The sequence below is a fragment of the Triturus cristatus genome, chromosome 11, assembly GCF_964204655.1.
Source record: "Triturus cristatus chromosome 11, aTriCri1.1, whole genome shotgun sequence".
Lineage (NCBI taxonomy): Eukaryota > Metazoa > Chordata > Amphibia > Caudata > Salamandridae > Triturus > Triturus cristatus.
This window is the reverse complement of record NC_140594.1, coordinates 592,793,560-592,811,161: the sequence shown is the minus strand read 5'-3', so window position 1 is coordinate 592,811,161 and position 17,602 is coordinate 592,793,560.

Genomic DNA, 17,602 nt, shown 5'->3' with positions numbered 1-17,602 from the left:
TATTGTCCAGAAAAAGCAGACAAATTTAGCAGGAGGACTCTGGGTATGGCTACCTCTATATAACTCTCAGGAGAGTGGGTAGGGCTCAGCAAAAATTGTCGTGCATTTTTACTGTCTGAAGGTAAAGTTACCTCATGGTTTAATGACTGGGACAAGGACGAGGGACGTAGACAGAGCCGGCTTTAGGGCTGGTGGCGCCTAGTGCAGAACTCATTTTTGACGCCCCCACACCCCATGACTGCCTCCTGTTATTCACTCCCTACCACTAGACAACAGGGACCCTCATCCCTCCAATCATAAGTTACTGCTAAACACAGTGTCCCGCCTAAGGTCAGCATCCTCTTAAGGTCGGCACCAAGTGCGGCCGCACCAGTCGCACAGCCCTAAAGGCGGCCCTGGACGTAGAGGAAATGGCCGCCTTTGGCTGAAGCTTTGAGATTCCACGGGTAGGTGCCATGTGACTGATGGTTCTGAAGCTCTGTTAGTGCGTGACAACCAGAATGGTCCCTGCCCTATAAAACACAAGTGCACCGCAATGAGACAGAAAAGCTGGCCTCAGTTATATCAAAGGCAGACGTAATTAATGCAACATGGAGGGGTAAAGCAGATCGAAAGAAATGGAGGAGCAAATGGGCTGACAAGTGCAAAGTGAGTCACGGTGGGTCTCCTGGCAACACGCAAGGCCAGGAGGGTGTGACCTTCCTGTGCCTGAGTGAACCTCAGTCATCGTCCAGACAGAATACTACTCTGCTTTGACCAGCATTAAACCAAAATTGCCAGGGAACACCTGTAAACACCTGTAAGCAACTTGTTATTGTACACCTGGTAGAGTACTTGAGATACCACGCATGACTGTGGCTTAGTGTGGTGGTGTTCAGCAGGAAAAGGACTGAATGAAACATTCATTACCTCACTCAAGTACAGTCAAAACGCTTGATAGATGCACTAAGAGTGTTGGATTGCATTCTCGGAGTGGGCTGTGAAGACGCCACAGTTCACCAATCAGGATGGTCAGTGGCTCCCTACATTGATAGCTGCACCTGAAATGTGAAATAAGGTGGAAACTGAAACCTAAGACTCCAGGTGATACTGTAACAAACACCCCAAAATGGTAGCTCCTCTCAACAGAGGTTGTGAGCAATAAACGTCCACTAGCAGGAAGACCACACCGTGTAGATGTGCTTTAAAACATCAATTTTCGTGCACCATCAACAATGCACGATATGCATTTTTCCACGTGATTTTACATCTACATACTGGCATAGTGTTATTGCCTTTCAAATAACTTTTCTATGATGTGTAGAAGTGTATTTAACAATGTGATGACATTAGCGTAGAGGGTGCTGAATAATTATTAATAACATGGGTTAGTGCTGCAAAGAGCTCACAGAATCAAAATGTGGTCACCAAACGCCAATGACCTGGTGGGCTTCAGCTAATTGTAGCATTTTTAGCAGATACAATTTCCTTTGGGAAAAGCTGAGAAAATAAATACCTATGTTACTAGCAGCCTGGATCACATATTGGGAGATAGTCTTGATCCGTGGATCACTAAAGCTGCCACTGAATATATGAGATAGACACACCTGAACGTATCACACTGAGGCAGGGTACACATTGTTAAAATGATTGTTGCCCCCTACTTTAACTATGTAATAGGTATGCTCCCCTTGACCATCAACCGTAGAATTGCTAGAGCTATTGATAAAGCCATCATGGTCTTTGTGTGGAGGAAGGCAAGAACCAGGTTAAAACCCTTTAAACTGATGCCAATCGAAAATTGGAGGAATGTAGGGGCTGTGGTTGCCTAGTATAGGACATTATTACTTGGCACTCCATTTAAAATAGCTAGCTCACATGATATATAGTGGCAAGGACATACCTTTTTAAGAGGATGTAAAGGGAGACCTTAACTTTAAATTCACCTCTGAAAACCCCAGTATCGACAAACACAAATCCAATTTTCCAGACCATGATAATAGTGTGGGTAACTTCCAATAAAAAGATTTGCAATGATGTTGAGATACATAAATGAGCAACATATAGGCTAATGCTAGTGTGGGAGCAAAACCTGCATCTCACAATTTAGACACCGCAAAAATTGAACACCACGAAATACTATCTCATACAGTTTTCCCACATGCTGATTTGCGCATTAAGGCATCACACCAAACATTAATTAGCAGTGTAAAACAGTTCATTAAATAGTGGGGCCCACTCAATCATAGAGTTCTAGATAAATAAAAGTTAAAGGGTTTTATCACAAAAGAATATAAAAATCTGAAAAATATTTAAAGTCTCAAGGGGCAGCAAAATCATAAGACAATCGGGCAGCATTCATAGCAGCATAGGAAAGTGTTTCAAGACCTGGATGACCCTCAAAATCAAGGGGTTCTTATACACAATTTGTGCATAGCAAATTAGAGAAACTGCAAAATCATCATGGCGTGAACAAATGCATTAATTATTTAACACACAAGCACCATCCCATTTCTTTAAAAACTCATTTAACACCATCTACACTAATGTCATCCGGAGATGTTCTAACTAATATTAGACATTTAGAAAACAGGACTTTCTCCCAAAAAATAGTCCGATGATCACAGCGGAAGCCAGTGGAAGGACCTTGAAAATGTTACAAGTCATTGAGAACAGAGAAAATTTTATCAAAAACAATATAATCATAACGGTGGAAATTAACTACTACACATCAGCTTAACTGCACTCTGTGGAGCCTGTGGGGAGAAGATATGCATGTGGGGAGTAGAAGCGAATGACAGAGATTATATCCATCTTATCTAATATAGCCTTTTGCATGAAAATGTGATATAACTAAAACATATTAATAAACACGCTTCCATATATCATATAAAATTTGTTTCACTTGCAATTATGTAAATTCAGTCTATATACATATTCATGTGAAAAAATAAAATATTGATCATCATTATTAGTGCACAAAATAGAAACCCTGAAAAAAATCCAACACTAGTATTACAGTAGAAGGAATTCAATAGTACGTATGGAGGAATGCTGTGATACACACGATTGATCAACTAATAGCGGAAGGAGATTCAAAACCTTCCCCTCCCTCCAAGGGGAATGTAACATATCCTCCTCAGAAAATTTTTAATAAATATAGTTAACAAGCCCTGGGAACTCCAGAAACCAAGAGCCACATATACAACAGGTTTTAGTGGTCGCAAACAAAGAATCAGGCTATTTGCGACCGCTAAAGAGCTAAGGGTGGGCGTAATTGGCAGAGTACTACTACTCGGAATTCCACGAAGTTAAACAAAAACTCAGTGAATTCACTCCGTTGGACTCCCAATTAAACAGAAACCTCATATACTTTTAGTATAATAACAAGTATCTCAGTCTGTACATGCTAAAATGCATTTAGTCATTTCACAAAAGTGAAAAAGAAATATTAGCATGCAGTGAGAGAGGTGATGATTTTGGGATCCTCCCTAACCTAGGGAGAGAACAAAGCAGATGCCTTGAAAACAAAGAGCTCATCTTGCTGAACGATTCGGAGGTGGTCCCATCCTCTTAGGACCAACCCAAGCACAGTTATGGGCAAAAATACAAACCCAACCAAAGGCCTTGCAAAGCATTATGGGACAAGATTAGCAGTGGGCAGTGAATATTATAGTATCCAATATCAAAATAATTCTACAAAGAGCTGCAGTTCAACTAGTTGTTATTAGGTGTCCCTCACAAGTCAAATGCAAAAGCATTGAAATTATTACATCAAGCTGCAGTTCCACTAGTCGTTACTAGGTGTCCCTCACAAGTCAAATGCAAAAGCATTGAAACCCTTTCATGAAGCTGCAGTTCCACTAGTCGTTACTAGGTGTTCCTCATGAGTCAAATGCAAAAGCAACGACTAGTTAAACTGCAGCTTGATGTAATAATTTTAATGCTTTTGCATTTGACTCCTGAGGGAAACCTAGTAATGACTAGTTGAACTGCAGCTCTTTGTAGAATTATTTTGATAATAACTGGTATTGTCAAGTACTGACTGGTAACTTTAAGTGGGCAAACATTGATTGAGTCATCTAACAGGGCACAAATCGAGGGTACACACGGGCAGACAGCATCTGCCCACTATTTTCAAAGGGGGTGAAGGGTGTCTACCCTGCTAAGAAGTTTGGCCCCACTGAAATATGCTGAACTCGTCCTGGTGTAATTTTCAGACACCGGGACGCAATCAGTAGCACCTGCATGTTGTATGCTTCCGTTCTGAGGAGCAACATGCAAGTGAGGGAGCTTTGCAATCACAGCCCATTTTAATAGCCTGAGGGGCCATGCCCCATCACCTTCTTTTGGCCAACATAAAGAGTGTCTGTCAGGCTGAGCAAAAGTCTGTCTGACAGACACTCTTTATTTTTGGGTCAAGCAGCCAAAAGTTAAACATGCGCTAAATGTTCAGGTTCCTGGCAGCTTGAGCTGAACTTTGCCGGGCTGAGGAAGTCACAGCCCCCGTGGGCGTTTCCTTTTCAGTTTTGCAAAGCACCTGAGGCCCTCTCCCTCATGACAAGGGGGAGTGTCACTGATTGACTCAGACCTAGGTGCTACAGTTCTAAGCTCTGAAGTGCCAATGGCAGAGTGTCAATCACTGACATCTTGTCACAGAATGGGGTGGGGTCAGCAGTATGACTGACCCCATCCCACTCACTGACTAGTGAGGGACTGCTCCCTTAGGTCATACAATGATGGAAGGCAGCAGTCCCAACCCTACTGGGATCTCTAAGAAAGGGAAGCACAGGTAAGTGAGTGAGTGTTTTAAACCCTTAAGTCTGCCAATGAAGGAAGGCAGCAGTCCCAACCTTCCTGGGATCTCTGAGGAAGGGCTGTGCAGGTAAGTACGATTTTATTCTTAATGTTTGGTGTGTGCATGCATGAATGCATGAGTGTGAGTGTTTATGTATTTGTTTGTGCTCCAACAGCCCCAATCCCTGCTAAAAGAACATGTCACACTGGGGCTTTGTTATTTGAAATTCCATCTGGGCCCAAAACAAGGCCAAATTTAAGGAGCCATCAGGTCTCCTTTACTTGGAGTATCCCTCCTGGAAGCTATCTGGAGACTCACATCTAGATGCAAATGCAATGGGAGGGATATAAACGAATATAGCTTGTTATGCACGCACTGAGAATATCAGATGTGTTGGTCTGTCACAGTTTTTATATAAATTACAAATTAAATATCACTATTTTGTTTTATTTCTTTTATAGTGCTGCTCATCCCAATGCAGGGTGTCAAAGCACTTTATATCACATGTACACATTATACATTGACAATAAATCAATTGTGCGTAAATCAATGTGTAGGATGTGTTACATAAAACAGTGAGGGTTACAAGGTGTGGAAGTCACATGTCCTGTATAGCTCACTGTGCTCTATTAGAAGTATTACAATTTATGAACTGTATGTAACAAAATGATCTCTGTGTGAAAAGCAGTAACCCACTTACCCATCTACGTAGAATATAAATATGTAATCTGTGTATAACATGAATTGCAGGAGACATATTAACCCTCTATGCTACTTTGATTCAAAACAGGGGCTATACAAAAACAGATCTCTTTAACAAATACATTAACCTCCAGACTTATCTTACCATTAGTATTATTCTGTAAGATTTACTGGGCACAAAAAGACCTCTGCAGCAAGTGTTTTATCCTATAAGATATTTTGAAATGCAGAATTTTAAACCAATGAAGCAGGACAGATTTACTGCCACGTTTCTCCTTGTTGCCAATTTCATTGTGGTAGAGTTTAAAAAAATAAATGCATATATTGAGGCCTAGATTTTGCATAGAGGTTGTTTTACTTTTTTGGCAGAACCCTAACACAAAATCTAATTTGTTAAATATTGTTATGCACTCCAATATAGGCATGATAGACTTGCTAAACTTATGTGTCAGATCTTAAGATCTGATATCACTTCTTGGGATGTCACACACTGTGCGGTGATGAATTGTGATGCCACGTCCGGTGATGCTATGTTGGAGGTCATGTATCATGATGTCATGCTCCATGATGTCACTTGCATACTGCCTACCTTGGTTAGTCCCGCCAAATTTTTATTATGACTTGTGCCCTGCATCTACCTATCCTGTGGCTGGATCCTGGGTAGGTACACACCCCTGATTCGCCGACTGTGATGCTTGGTATAAGGCTCAATGGAGACTAGACTTACAATATAAGGCTGCACTGTAAGAGAGTGAAAGGTAACTGTGACATTACATCACAAAGTTCATTTCACACTTGGTCCTTACTAGTCCCCGCTGGTATAGGTAGGTGAAATGATTCATACAGATATGTTTATCTATACTATGCTTGAGCTTCTGAGACTATCTAAAAATGGCTCAGGGTGTAGTATGTTGACTTCTTCACGGGAAAGGCTGCTGTGATGATGATATACTACATGACACTTGTTAACATATTCAGTTACTGAAATGTCGCTGATATATAATTGTAACCTTAACTTTGTCTGAGGATTATTTCTTATAGATTATGGAGTTTAATAATATATATCTGATTGGCAGTTTAAAAGTTCATAAAACCCAAAGATAGAAATGAAACACAATTGAACCCATGCAGACTCTTATACCTGAAAGCAAGTTGACGATAAGAAAGCTGTGTATATGTTACGCTAAGTCTTAAGGCAACAGTGTGTTTTGGGAGACACCTAGGAAAGCCATGTATAAGTGACCCAGTGAAATCTATGAGAGTTTACTGCACCACTTCTAGGGTGTTACTACATCAAATCCTTACGCCTGCATGAAGCAGGCTTAAGGAGTGACCCAGGGCTTTTCACATGGGACTCGCCCATGTGCAAAGACACATTGATAGAGTTTTGTCTGTTTTCAGACACACACCAGCAATGAGCCAATTTTGCACATACATTTATTTCAGGAACTCTGACGTATCTGTCAACCCTTACAACATGAAGTGTCATACAGTAAATATGGTGCCTCCATGGAGTCGCAAGGAGGGTGCACTGAAAAGTGTTGCATCACTGTTTCACAGCAGCGATGCAACACTTTTCAAAAATGAGGCCCCTGATGTACTGCTAAAAGAAAATTCCCGATTCCACTTGCATCTTTAACGGGAAGTTCCCTATCTAATTATATTTAGCAGTGTCATTTACTGCTGTTATTTTTCTAGTAGGATTTTCTTCGACATTTCCAGTCTATTGTCCAAAGTCAAATATCCCATTTGCCAAAGCTGCACCCGGTTAGATCATTTCCAAATAATGACCTGTCTTTTCCATTGAGGCCTCTGGGATTCAAGTACTGGAATCCAACTATTCAGATAAAGTTAGCTTAAATATAGGAACTATTAGCTAAAGCGGCGATAATTTTAACGCAGTGTCTTGATAATATGCCCCATAATTCCTTTTACCTGGCTACCGATGCTATCTTGAAAACAAATGTGTATAGGGCCTCCATAATGCACTCCCAAGCTCAATGACAAATGACAAAGATCAGCACACCCAGCCATATAAATAAGACATACAAAGATCACTCATAAGTTTGACCTAGTTTCACAATTAATTTAATCAACATATACCATGGTTAACTACACTTTAAAATCTGTAACAACCAAACAAACACTCATAGCCGGTGTTAGAACCGCGATACACTTCTGACAAATAGGGACCAACCAACTCTAGTCAGGGAAAGGGGATTACACACTCAGATAATCCCTGCTACCCCCTTGGTAGCTTGGCAGAGCAGACAGGCTTATCTCAGAGGCAGTGTGTTAAGCATTTATGACCACATACAGTAATAAAGCAAATACACTACAGATGGACACGACACAGAAGTTATTATAAAAATAGTATTTTTTATATAAGGCTTAGCACAAGACCAAATAACGACAAAAATATACCACAGTCTCAATAAATACTCTTTGGAAGGAAAAATAATAGTTCAAGTAAGGTTTCTTCTTGGCAAATAGTTCTTTAGCAAAGTATTCTTCTGAGCACAGTTCTTTGGCAACAATGTAACCCCCCCAGGAGTCACACGACGTCGAGTCTACACGATTCCCAAGGTTCGGCGTCGACCGCGAGGAGCGCTACGTCGAGCCTGGAGTCGCAACAGACCCCACAAGTACAGTACCTTGAGAAACGAAGAAAACGATGATCCACGGCGTCGAGATGTCGGCGTCGAGGTCGGCGTCGATCGTGCCTCGGAGTCGGGTCAATCCGCAGCGGCGTCGAGGGATGTCGGGCCGGAGCAGCGCTCACGGCGTCGAGAAGGGCATCGAGTCGATGCGATCAGCAGCGGCGTCGGGACGGGGTCGCTTGGAGGTAGAGCCGATACTCACTCCTCACTGGCGTTGATAACGGCGTCGGGACGGGGTCACTTGGAGCCGGGGCCGATACCCACTGCTCACTGGCGTTGCTGCTGGCGTCGAGACTGCAGATTTTCCCTTGTGTACTGGAAACAACACTTTCCAGCAATTCAGCAAATGGTGAAGTCCTTTGGCCCTGTGACTTCAGCAGGAGACTGGCACTCTTCCAGTCCTTGGAGATTTCCTAGCAAGTGTTCGGAGAGTACACACCAAGTTCCTCTCTCCTTGTTCCTTGGCAAAAATAAAGAAGCAGCTTTCAGGTTCCTCCACAGCAAAACAGCACTCTGGCAGAAAGGGGAGGCAAGTCCTTAGATCAGCAGGCTTCTTGTCCTTGGTACAGGTTTCCTTGTCAGAAGTGATCTGAGTTCTTGGTTCAGGGGTCCTTCTCTTATACCCCTTTTTCCCTTTGTTCCCTTTGTCCAAGCAGGGAGATTCCCACCATCTCAGGTTTGTTGTGGGTGTTGCCAGGCAGAGGCACCTGGCCTATTCACTGAGCAGGGCAGAGTCCTCAGCCGCCCAGCAGGAGGCGGAGCCAGTATTGTCACTGGCAGGAGCAGGGCTATCAGTCGCCCAGCAGGAGGCGGAGCCAGTATTGTGTCAGGCAGGGCAGGCTACTCTTCCCTCACTCTATGTGTAAACGCCCCATTCACCCCACACTGACTCATTCAGACCTCTAGAGCCACCCAGCCCCTGACACACACACCAAACCAGCAGAGACCGGTAGATAGTTGGACAAGAAAATAGCCACTTTCTAAAAGTGCTATTTTCAAACATAGAATTTAAAAACCATCCATCCTAAAGGGTGTGTTATTAAATTCTGAGTTCAGGGATACTAAACTCGACTTGCTACCATGCTCCCTGAGTCAGATAGATTATAATGGAGTTAATAATCAGTCTGCCCAGTCTGGCCTATTGGAGGCAGGTAGCCCTTCAATAGTGAAAAACGAAAATGGCTGTAATTCACTATTAGGTCATGCCACACACATCAGGGCATGACCTACCTTTTACCAACAATGCACCCTGCCCTAGGGCCTACCATAGAGGTGTCTGAAATGTGGCAAAGTGAAGGTTTAGAGACTGGTAAGTAGGTTTCCTTACCAAGTCGACATGGCAGTCAGGGACTGCACGCAGGCGCTGCGGTGGCAGGCCTGAGACACATTTTACACGCTGCTTCTGTGGGTGGCACAACCAGTGCTGCAAGCCCACCAGCAGCAATTAACTTACACGCCCTTGGCACACGCAGTGCACTAGACTAGGGTCTGAACAGTAAGTCAACCAAGCCAATCATGGTAACACCAATCAATGTAACAATTTAACATAGGGAGCACTTGCACTGTGGCACTGATCAGCAGTGGCACAGTGCCCAAAGCAATAATCCAGCAAAAACATCGTAAACAGAGGAGGCAAACAGAAAAAAATGGAGGAGAGACTCATGCCAATGATGCCAGGTCTAACATGTGTCCCCTCCAGCTGAAATGTGGGGAGAACTACCCTTCACCTAGGGAGTCCTCATCACTAAGGCGGAAAAATCTGGACAGACCATCAGCATTGGCGTGATCTGTACCAGGGCGGTGTTCCACCGTAAAGTCCATCCCCTGTAGGGAAATGGACCACCTCAACAGCTTTGGGTTCTCACCCCTCATCTGCATTAACCATCTGAGGGGCCTGTGGTCTGTCTGAACCCGGAAGTGAGTCCCAAACAGGTAGGGTCTTAGCTTCTTCAGCGCCCAGACCACAGCAAATGCCTCACGCTCTATCGCACTCCACCTTTGTTCCCTGGGAAGTAACCTCCGGCTGATGAAGGCTACAGGTAAGTCTCGGCCCTCCTCATTCATCTGTGCTAGAACAGCCCCCACACCATGCTCTGAAGCGTCTGTCTGGACAATGAATTCTTTTGAAAAGTCGGGTGCCTGGAGGACCGATGCGGTACACATTGCAGTTTTCAGGGTGTCAAAGGCGTTCTGACAGGCGTCAGTCCAGATCACAAGTCTCGGCTGCTTCCTGGAAGTCAGCGAGGTCAAGGGGTGCACAATGTTGCCATACCCCTTGACAAACCTCCTGTAGTAACCCGTGAGACCCAAGAAGGCTCTCACCTGAGTCTGGGTTTTGGGCGGTTCCCAAGTCAGGATGGTATCTATCTTGGGTTGCAGGGGGGCCACCTTGCCACTCCCTACTTGGTGCCCCAAGTACACCACTGAACCCTGCCCAATCTGGCACTTACTAGCCTTGATTGTGAGGCCTGCTCTGCGCAGGGCCAACAACACTTCCTGGAGGTGGCGCAAGTGTTCCTCCCAGCTGGCGCTGAACACTGCTATATCGTCCAGGTAGGCGGCGCTGAAATCTTCCAGCCCGGCCAATACCTGGTTAACCAACCTCTGGAATGTGGCAGGGGCATTCTTCATCCCAAAGGGCATCACACGGAACTGGTAGTGCCCATCTGGTGTGGAGAATGCAGACCTCTCTTTTGCCCCATCAGTCAAGGCGATCTGCCAGTACCCAGACGTTAGATCAAACGTACTAAGGTACCGGGCAGCCCCCAACCGATCGATGAGCTCATCAGCTCTGGGGATGGGGTGCGCGTCAGTCTTGGTGACCGAATTGAGTCCTCGGTAATCCACACAGAACCGAAGTTCTGGTGAAGCATCAGGCGCTGCAGCCTTTGGGACCAAGACCACTGGGCTGGCCCAAGGACTGCTAGAGGACTCAACCACCCCTAAGGCAAACATCTTGGAGACCTCCTCCTTGATGTATGCTCTGACCTTGTCAGTCACCCTGTAGGCCTTGTGCCTCACAGGAGTGCTGTCCCCAGTGTCCACATCATGGACACACCACTGAGTGACACCAGGGATTAAGGAGAACAGATCAGGGAATTGTACCAACAGATGGCGACAATCTTGCTGCTGCTCAGGGGTCAGTGTGTCAGAGAGGACAACACCATCCACTGACCCATCTTTTTCTTTTGCACACAGGAGGTCAGGAAGAGGCTCACTCTCCTCCTCCATCCCAGCATCTGTGGCAAGGAGCATGCCCACTTCGGACCTTTCTAAGTGGGGCTTTAACCGGTTGACATGCAGTTCCCTTAAGGGTTTCCTGGGAGACTTCAAGTCCACCAAGTAGGTGACATCGCTCTTTTTCTCCCCAACCTCAAATGGTCCAGTCCACCTGTCCTTGAGCGCACAAGGTTCCACAGGGGCCATGACCCAAACTTTCTGACCAGGTTGAAGCTCAACCAGAGTGGCATTCTGATCGTACCACCGCTTCATCTCTTCCTGGCTGGCCTCCAGATTTGCCTGAGCAAGATCTCTGAAGCGCCGAGTCTGGTTCCTAAAGGCCAGCATGTAACTATATACATCCTGGGGGGGTTTCCTGGGAGATTGCTCCCAGCCTTCTTTGACCAGACTCAAAGGTCCTCTTACCGGGTGACCATACAAAAGCTCAAAGGGGCTGAACCCTAGAGACTTCTGTGGCACCTCACGGTAAGCAAACAGCAGGCATGGCAAGAGGACGTCCCATTTACGCCTCATTGGTTCTTCAAGACCCATGATCATGCCTTTTAGGGTCCGGTTGAATCGCTCAACCAGCCCATTACCTTGAGGGTGGTAAGGAGTGGTAAACTTGTAGGTTACCCCACACTCCTTCCACAGAGACTTCATATAATTCGAAATGAAGTTGGTGCCCCGGTCTGACACCACCTCTCTGGGGAACCCCATGCGGGAGAAAACACCCATCAGTGCCCGTCCCACCACGGGGGCCGTCACTGTTCGGAGAGGGATGGCTTCCGGGTACCGGGTGGCATGGTCCACCAAGACCAGGATAAACCTGTTGCCCATGGCTGTCTTGGGGTCCAGTGGCCCCACAATGTCAATTCCCACTCGCTCAAAGGGGGTACTGACGACGGGAAAAGGTTGGAGGGGAGCCTTCTGCTTCCGCCCACTTTTCCCACTTGCCTGGCAAGTTTGACAGGTCCTACAATGGATATCTGAATCCCTTCTCATCTGAGGCCAATAAAAATGGGTGACAAGCCTGTCATAGGTCTTGTCCTGCCCCAGATGTCCAGCTAACGGAACGTCATGAGCCAACCCCAGTAGGAAGGCTCTGAAGCGCTGGGGTACCACCAGCACACGGGCTGACCCAGGCTCAGCAGCCTTAGGCTCGCTATACAGGAGGTCGTTCTCCCAGTAGACCCAATGTGATCCTGACTGATCACCTGTCGTTTGGGCTGAGGCCTGCTGCCTCATACCCACAAGAGAAGGGCACACTTTCTGTTCAGCACAAAATTCCTCCCTGGAGGGACCACCATCCTGCTGCCAATGGGTCAGCTCGGGCAGGTCTCCCAGTTCGGCCACTTGTTCTCCTGTCGGTTCCAGGGCATCCCCCTCAGGGTCTGCTCCCTCCTGGACCGCGGGAACGATGGGGGACGGTTTCCCGCGCCCCCTGCCTCTTCTCTTCACGGTTGGGACCTGGGCCATACTTTCAGGCTCCGGGCCCCCATCAACACCCTTACTAACTGACATGGACCGGGTGGTCGCACACACCCACTCAGGCAGACCCAACATTTCCAGATGCGCTTTCCTCTCCACCTTAGCCCAAGGGGAGTCCTCCAAATCATTGCCCAAGAGACAATCAACAGGCATGGCGGGCCTCACAGCAACCTGAAGAGTACCTGAGACCCCCCCCCACTCAAAGGGAACTTGAGCTACCTCACACTGACTCTGTGAGTTGTCAGCAGCTACAACGGGGTAGAAGGCATGAGGGACCACCTGCTCTCTGGACACCAAGTGACACTTGACAGCTGTCACACTCGCTCCGGTGTCTCTGAGAGCTTCCACCCTATGGCCATTAATGGTCACCCACTGCCTATATTTCTTAGTGTTACTAGGCAGAGGGGTTGGAGGGACCATTTCCACGTCTCCTAAAGAGACCAGGGACATTTCTGCGGGACCCCACCCACCGGGGGCACCCATCTCCTCCCCTCCCAGGGCTACACTCGCTACCTGACGAGGGGGTGCACGCGGCGGTGCATTCGAATCCTTCATGGGACACTGGGGATCATAATAACGGTGTCCCACCTGCTTACAGGCATAGCAGGTCATGGGGCCCCTGTGAACAGGTTTACCTGTCGGGGCCTCTGGCTTCTTTACAGGGGGAGGCTGGGAACCCTTCCCTTGGTTCCCTTGGGGACTACTTTGGGGCCCTTTCTGAAACTCCCTCTGTTTACCCCTGTCCCCCCCACTCTTCTGCTGGGGACCCTGCCCACCTTTGGCTGAGTCTCCCACTGGACCCTTGTGGACCCTGGTACTGACCCAGCGGTCCGCCTCCTCAGCAAGTTTTCTAGGGTTAGATAGCTTGCTATCAACAAGGTGCTGGCGTAGCTCTGGAAAACAGTTATTAGACAAGTGCTCCCAAGCAAACAAATCATAAAGAGCATCATAACTATCAACCTTGCTACCCTTTATCCAACCATCCATGGTTCTGCAGAAAAAAGACACATATTCAACCCACGTAGTACCAGGCAACTTCTTACATTCTCTAAAGGTTTGTATGTACTTTTCTGGGGTTAAGCCATATCTCAGCATTAAAGCATCTTTCATATGAGTATAAGACATCCTATCCTCAGCAGGAAGGCTCAACAAGGTATCTCTCCCCTCGTTTGTAAAGCGGCTCCACAACCCCGTTCCCCAATCCTTCTCAGGGACCCGGTGGGCCAACAATGCTAACTCATACGCTTTAAACCATTGGCTAATATCTTCATTCTTACTGTAATCCTTGATCACATCTTTAGGAAAATAAAACCTACTTTCTGCAGGCACAGATGGAGTGCTGCCACCAGAGGGATTGAACTCTAAACTCTTAGTTTTAAGCTCCATCTCCCTCACCATCTTCTCACGTTCAAACGCTAATTTTTCTCTCTCAAAATCTAATCTTTTGCTCTCCATTTCAGCTTCTCTCTTGCTTCTCGCATTCTCTAATTCCAACTGCCCTCCTAATTTAAGTTTTGCCATTTCTAACTTGTACCCCCTCTCCTTCTCCCTGTCTTCTAATTCTTCGGGGGAAAGGCTCCTAGAGGACGCACTACTGCCTGGAGATGACACTGGCCCACCTGAGGGCTCTTCCTCTTCCTCTTCTTCTTCCTCTTCCGGTACCACCACCGGATCAGAGGGATTTCTGGCCTCTAACCAGGCCTTCAGCGCTTTGAGGAAGCCCTCTTTCTTTGAGACACCTGTGGTAGGAACTTTAAACTGCTTGCAAAATCCTTTTAGATCTTTTAGCGTGTAGGAATCTATCTTCTCCTTATCAAATTCCCCCACAACATTCTCCACAGGTGTAGCAGCTCCGGCATTCTCCATGGTAAAAACTGGCAGTGTTTAAGAAAATAAGCTCCAGGAAAGCGGAGAACAAAAATAGGATATCCTACCAAAACAGATTGTGGCTGCGTTATGGTCTGCTTTCACTATGTAGCGTACACTAATCACTGCACATGAGTCATAAATGCAAAGTTCAAATCCTCACCGCTGACCACCAATGTTAGAACCGGCGGTCTCTAGTTGGCAGAGGTATACACTTCTGACAAATAGGGACCAACCAACTCTAGTCAGGGAAAGGGGATTACACACTCAGATAACCCCTGCTACCCCCTTGGTAGCTTGGCAGAGCAGACAGGCTTATCTCAGAGGCAGTGTGTTAAGCATTTATGACCACATACAGTAATAAAGTAAATACACTACAGATGGACACGACACAGAAGTTATTATAAAAATAGTATTTTTTATATAAGGCTTAGCACAAGACCAAATAACGACAAAAATATACCACAGTCTCAATAAATACTCTTTGGAAGGAAAAATAATAGTTCAAGTAAGGTTTCTTCTTGGCAAATAGTTCTTTAGCAAAGTATTCTTCTGAGCACAGTTCTTTGGCAACAATGTAACCCCCCCAGGAGTCACACGACGTCGAGTCTACACGATTCCCAAGGTTCGGCGTCGACCGCGAGGAGCGCTACGTCGAGCCTGGAGTCGCAACAGACCCCACAAGTACAGTACCTTGAGAAACGAAGAAAACGATGATCCACGGCGTCGAGATGTCGGCGTCGAGGTCGGCGTCGATCGTGCCTCGGAGTCGGGTCAATCCGCAGCGGCGTCGAGGGATGTCGGGCCGGAGCAGCGCTCACGGCGTCGAGAAGGGCGTCGAGTCGATGCGATCAGCAGCGGCGTCGGGACGGGGTCGCTTGGAGGTAGAGCCGATACTCACTCCTCACTGGCGTTGATACCGGCGTCGGGACGGGGTCACTTGGAGCCGGGGCCGATACCCACTGCTCACTGGCGTTGCTGCTGGCGTCGAGACTGCAGATTTTCCCTTGTGTACTGGAAACAACACTTTCCAGCAATTCAGCAAATGGTGAAGTCCTTTGGCCCTGTGACTTCAGCAGGAGACTGGCACTCTTCCAGTCCTTGGAGATTTCCTAGCAAGTGTTCAGAGAGTACACACCAAGTTCCTCTCTCCTTGTTCCTTGGCAAAAATAAAGAAGCAGCTTTCAGGTTCCTCCACAGCAAAACAGCACTCTGGCAGAAAGGGGAGGCAAGTCCTTAGATCAGCAGGCTTCTTGTCCTTGGTACAGGTTTCCTTGTCAGAAGTGATCTGAGTTCTTGGTTCAGGGGTCCTTCTCTTATACCCCTTTTTCCCTTTGTTCCCTTTGTCCAAGCAGGGAGATTCCCACCATCTCAGGTTTGTTGTGGGTGTTGCCAGGCAGAGGCACCTGGCCTATTCACTGAGCAGGGCAGAGTCCTCAGCCGCCCAGCAGGAGGCGGAGCCAGTATTGTCACTGGCAGGAGCAGGGCTATCAGTCGCCCAGCAGGAGGCGGAGCCAGTATTGTGTCAGGCAGGGCAGGCTACTCTTCCCTCACTCTATGTGTAAACGCCCCATTCACCCCACACGGACTCATTCAGACCTCTAGAGCCACCCAGCCCCTGACACACACACCAAACCAGCAGAGACCGGTAGATAGTTGGACAAGAAAATAGCCACTTTCTAAAAGTGCTATTTTCAAACATAGAATTTAAAAACCATCCATCCTAAAGGGTGTGTTATTAAATTCTGAGTTCAGGGATACTAAACTCGACTTGCTACCATGCTCCCTGAGTCAGATAGATTATAATGGAGTTAATAATCAGTCTGCCCAGTCTGGCCTATTGGAGGCAGGTAGCCCTTCAATAGTGAAAAACGAAAATGACTGTAATTCACTATTAGGTCATGCCACACACATCAGGGCATGACCTACCTTTTACCAACAATGCACCCTGCCCTAGGGCCTACCATAGAGGTGTCTGAAATGTGGCAAAGTGAAGGTTTAGAGACTGGTAAGTAGGTTTCCTTACCAAGTCGACATGGCAGTCAGGGACTGCACGCAGGCGCTGCGGTGGCAGGCCTGAGACACATTTTACACGCTGCTTCTGTGGGTGGCACAACCAGTGCTGCAAGCCCACCAGCAGCAATTAACTTACACGCCCTTGGCACACGCAGTGCACTAGACTAGGGTCTGAACAGTAAGTCAACCAAGCCAATCATGGTAACACCAATCAATGTAACAATTTAACATAGGGAGCACTTGCACTGTGGCACTGATCAGCAGTGGCACAGTGCCCAAAGCAATAATCCAGCAAAAACATCGTAAACAGAGGAGGCAAACAGAAACAAGCATTTACAATGCAATAGGTCTCGCAACTGCGAGTTTTGGAGCTATTGGCATTGTAAACGGCAATGCCTTTTGCCATTGTTATTTACTATACCAAAAGCAACACCTATTGCTTTGTATAGCGCTGTGCTCATTAAAGTAAAAAAAAAAAATAAAAAAAAACAAGTATCCTTTGATGTTTTGGGAATGAACACAGGCACTGGGAACATGATTAGCCGGAACCCAGTGCACATTCAGTCCCCAGCAAGCGCGCCATGGGGTTTTATTGCCAGCAGGCCCCGGACCCCTTGGCTTGGTGGTGGAACACAGCTAATCTTGGGGTGCAGCAGGCCCCCTCGACCATGGTCTACAGGCCCCTGCACCAGCCCCGCCCCTGATGTGACATATCGAGCACAAAGCCCCCCCGCCTGTGCTTTCATTCTAAAATGCCTTTATTTATCGGCTCCGGTTTCCAGGGGGACCTCCTTGTAAAAGCCAAAAGTGAGCCTCCAGCCGGCACTTTACGCACATATGACAAAAAGCAATCTCCACACATGTCCAACGC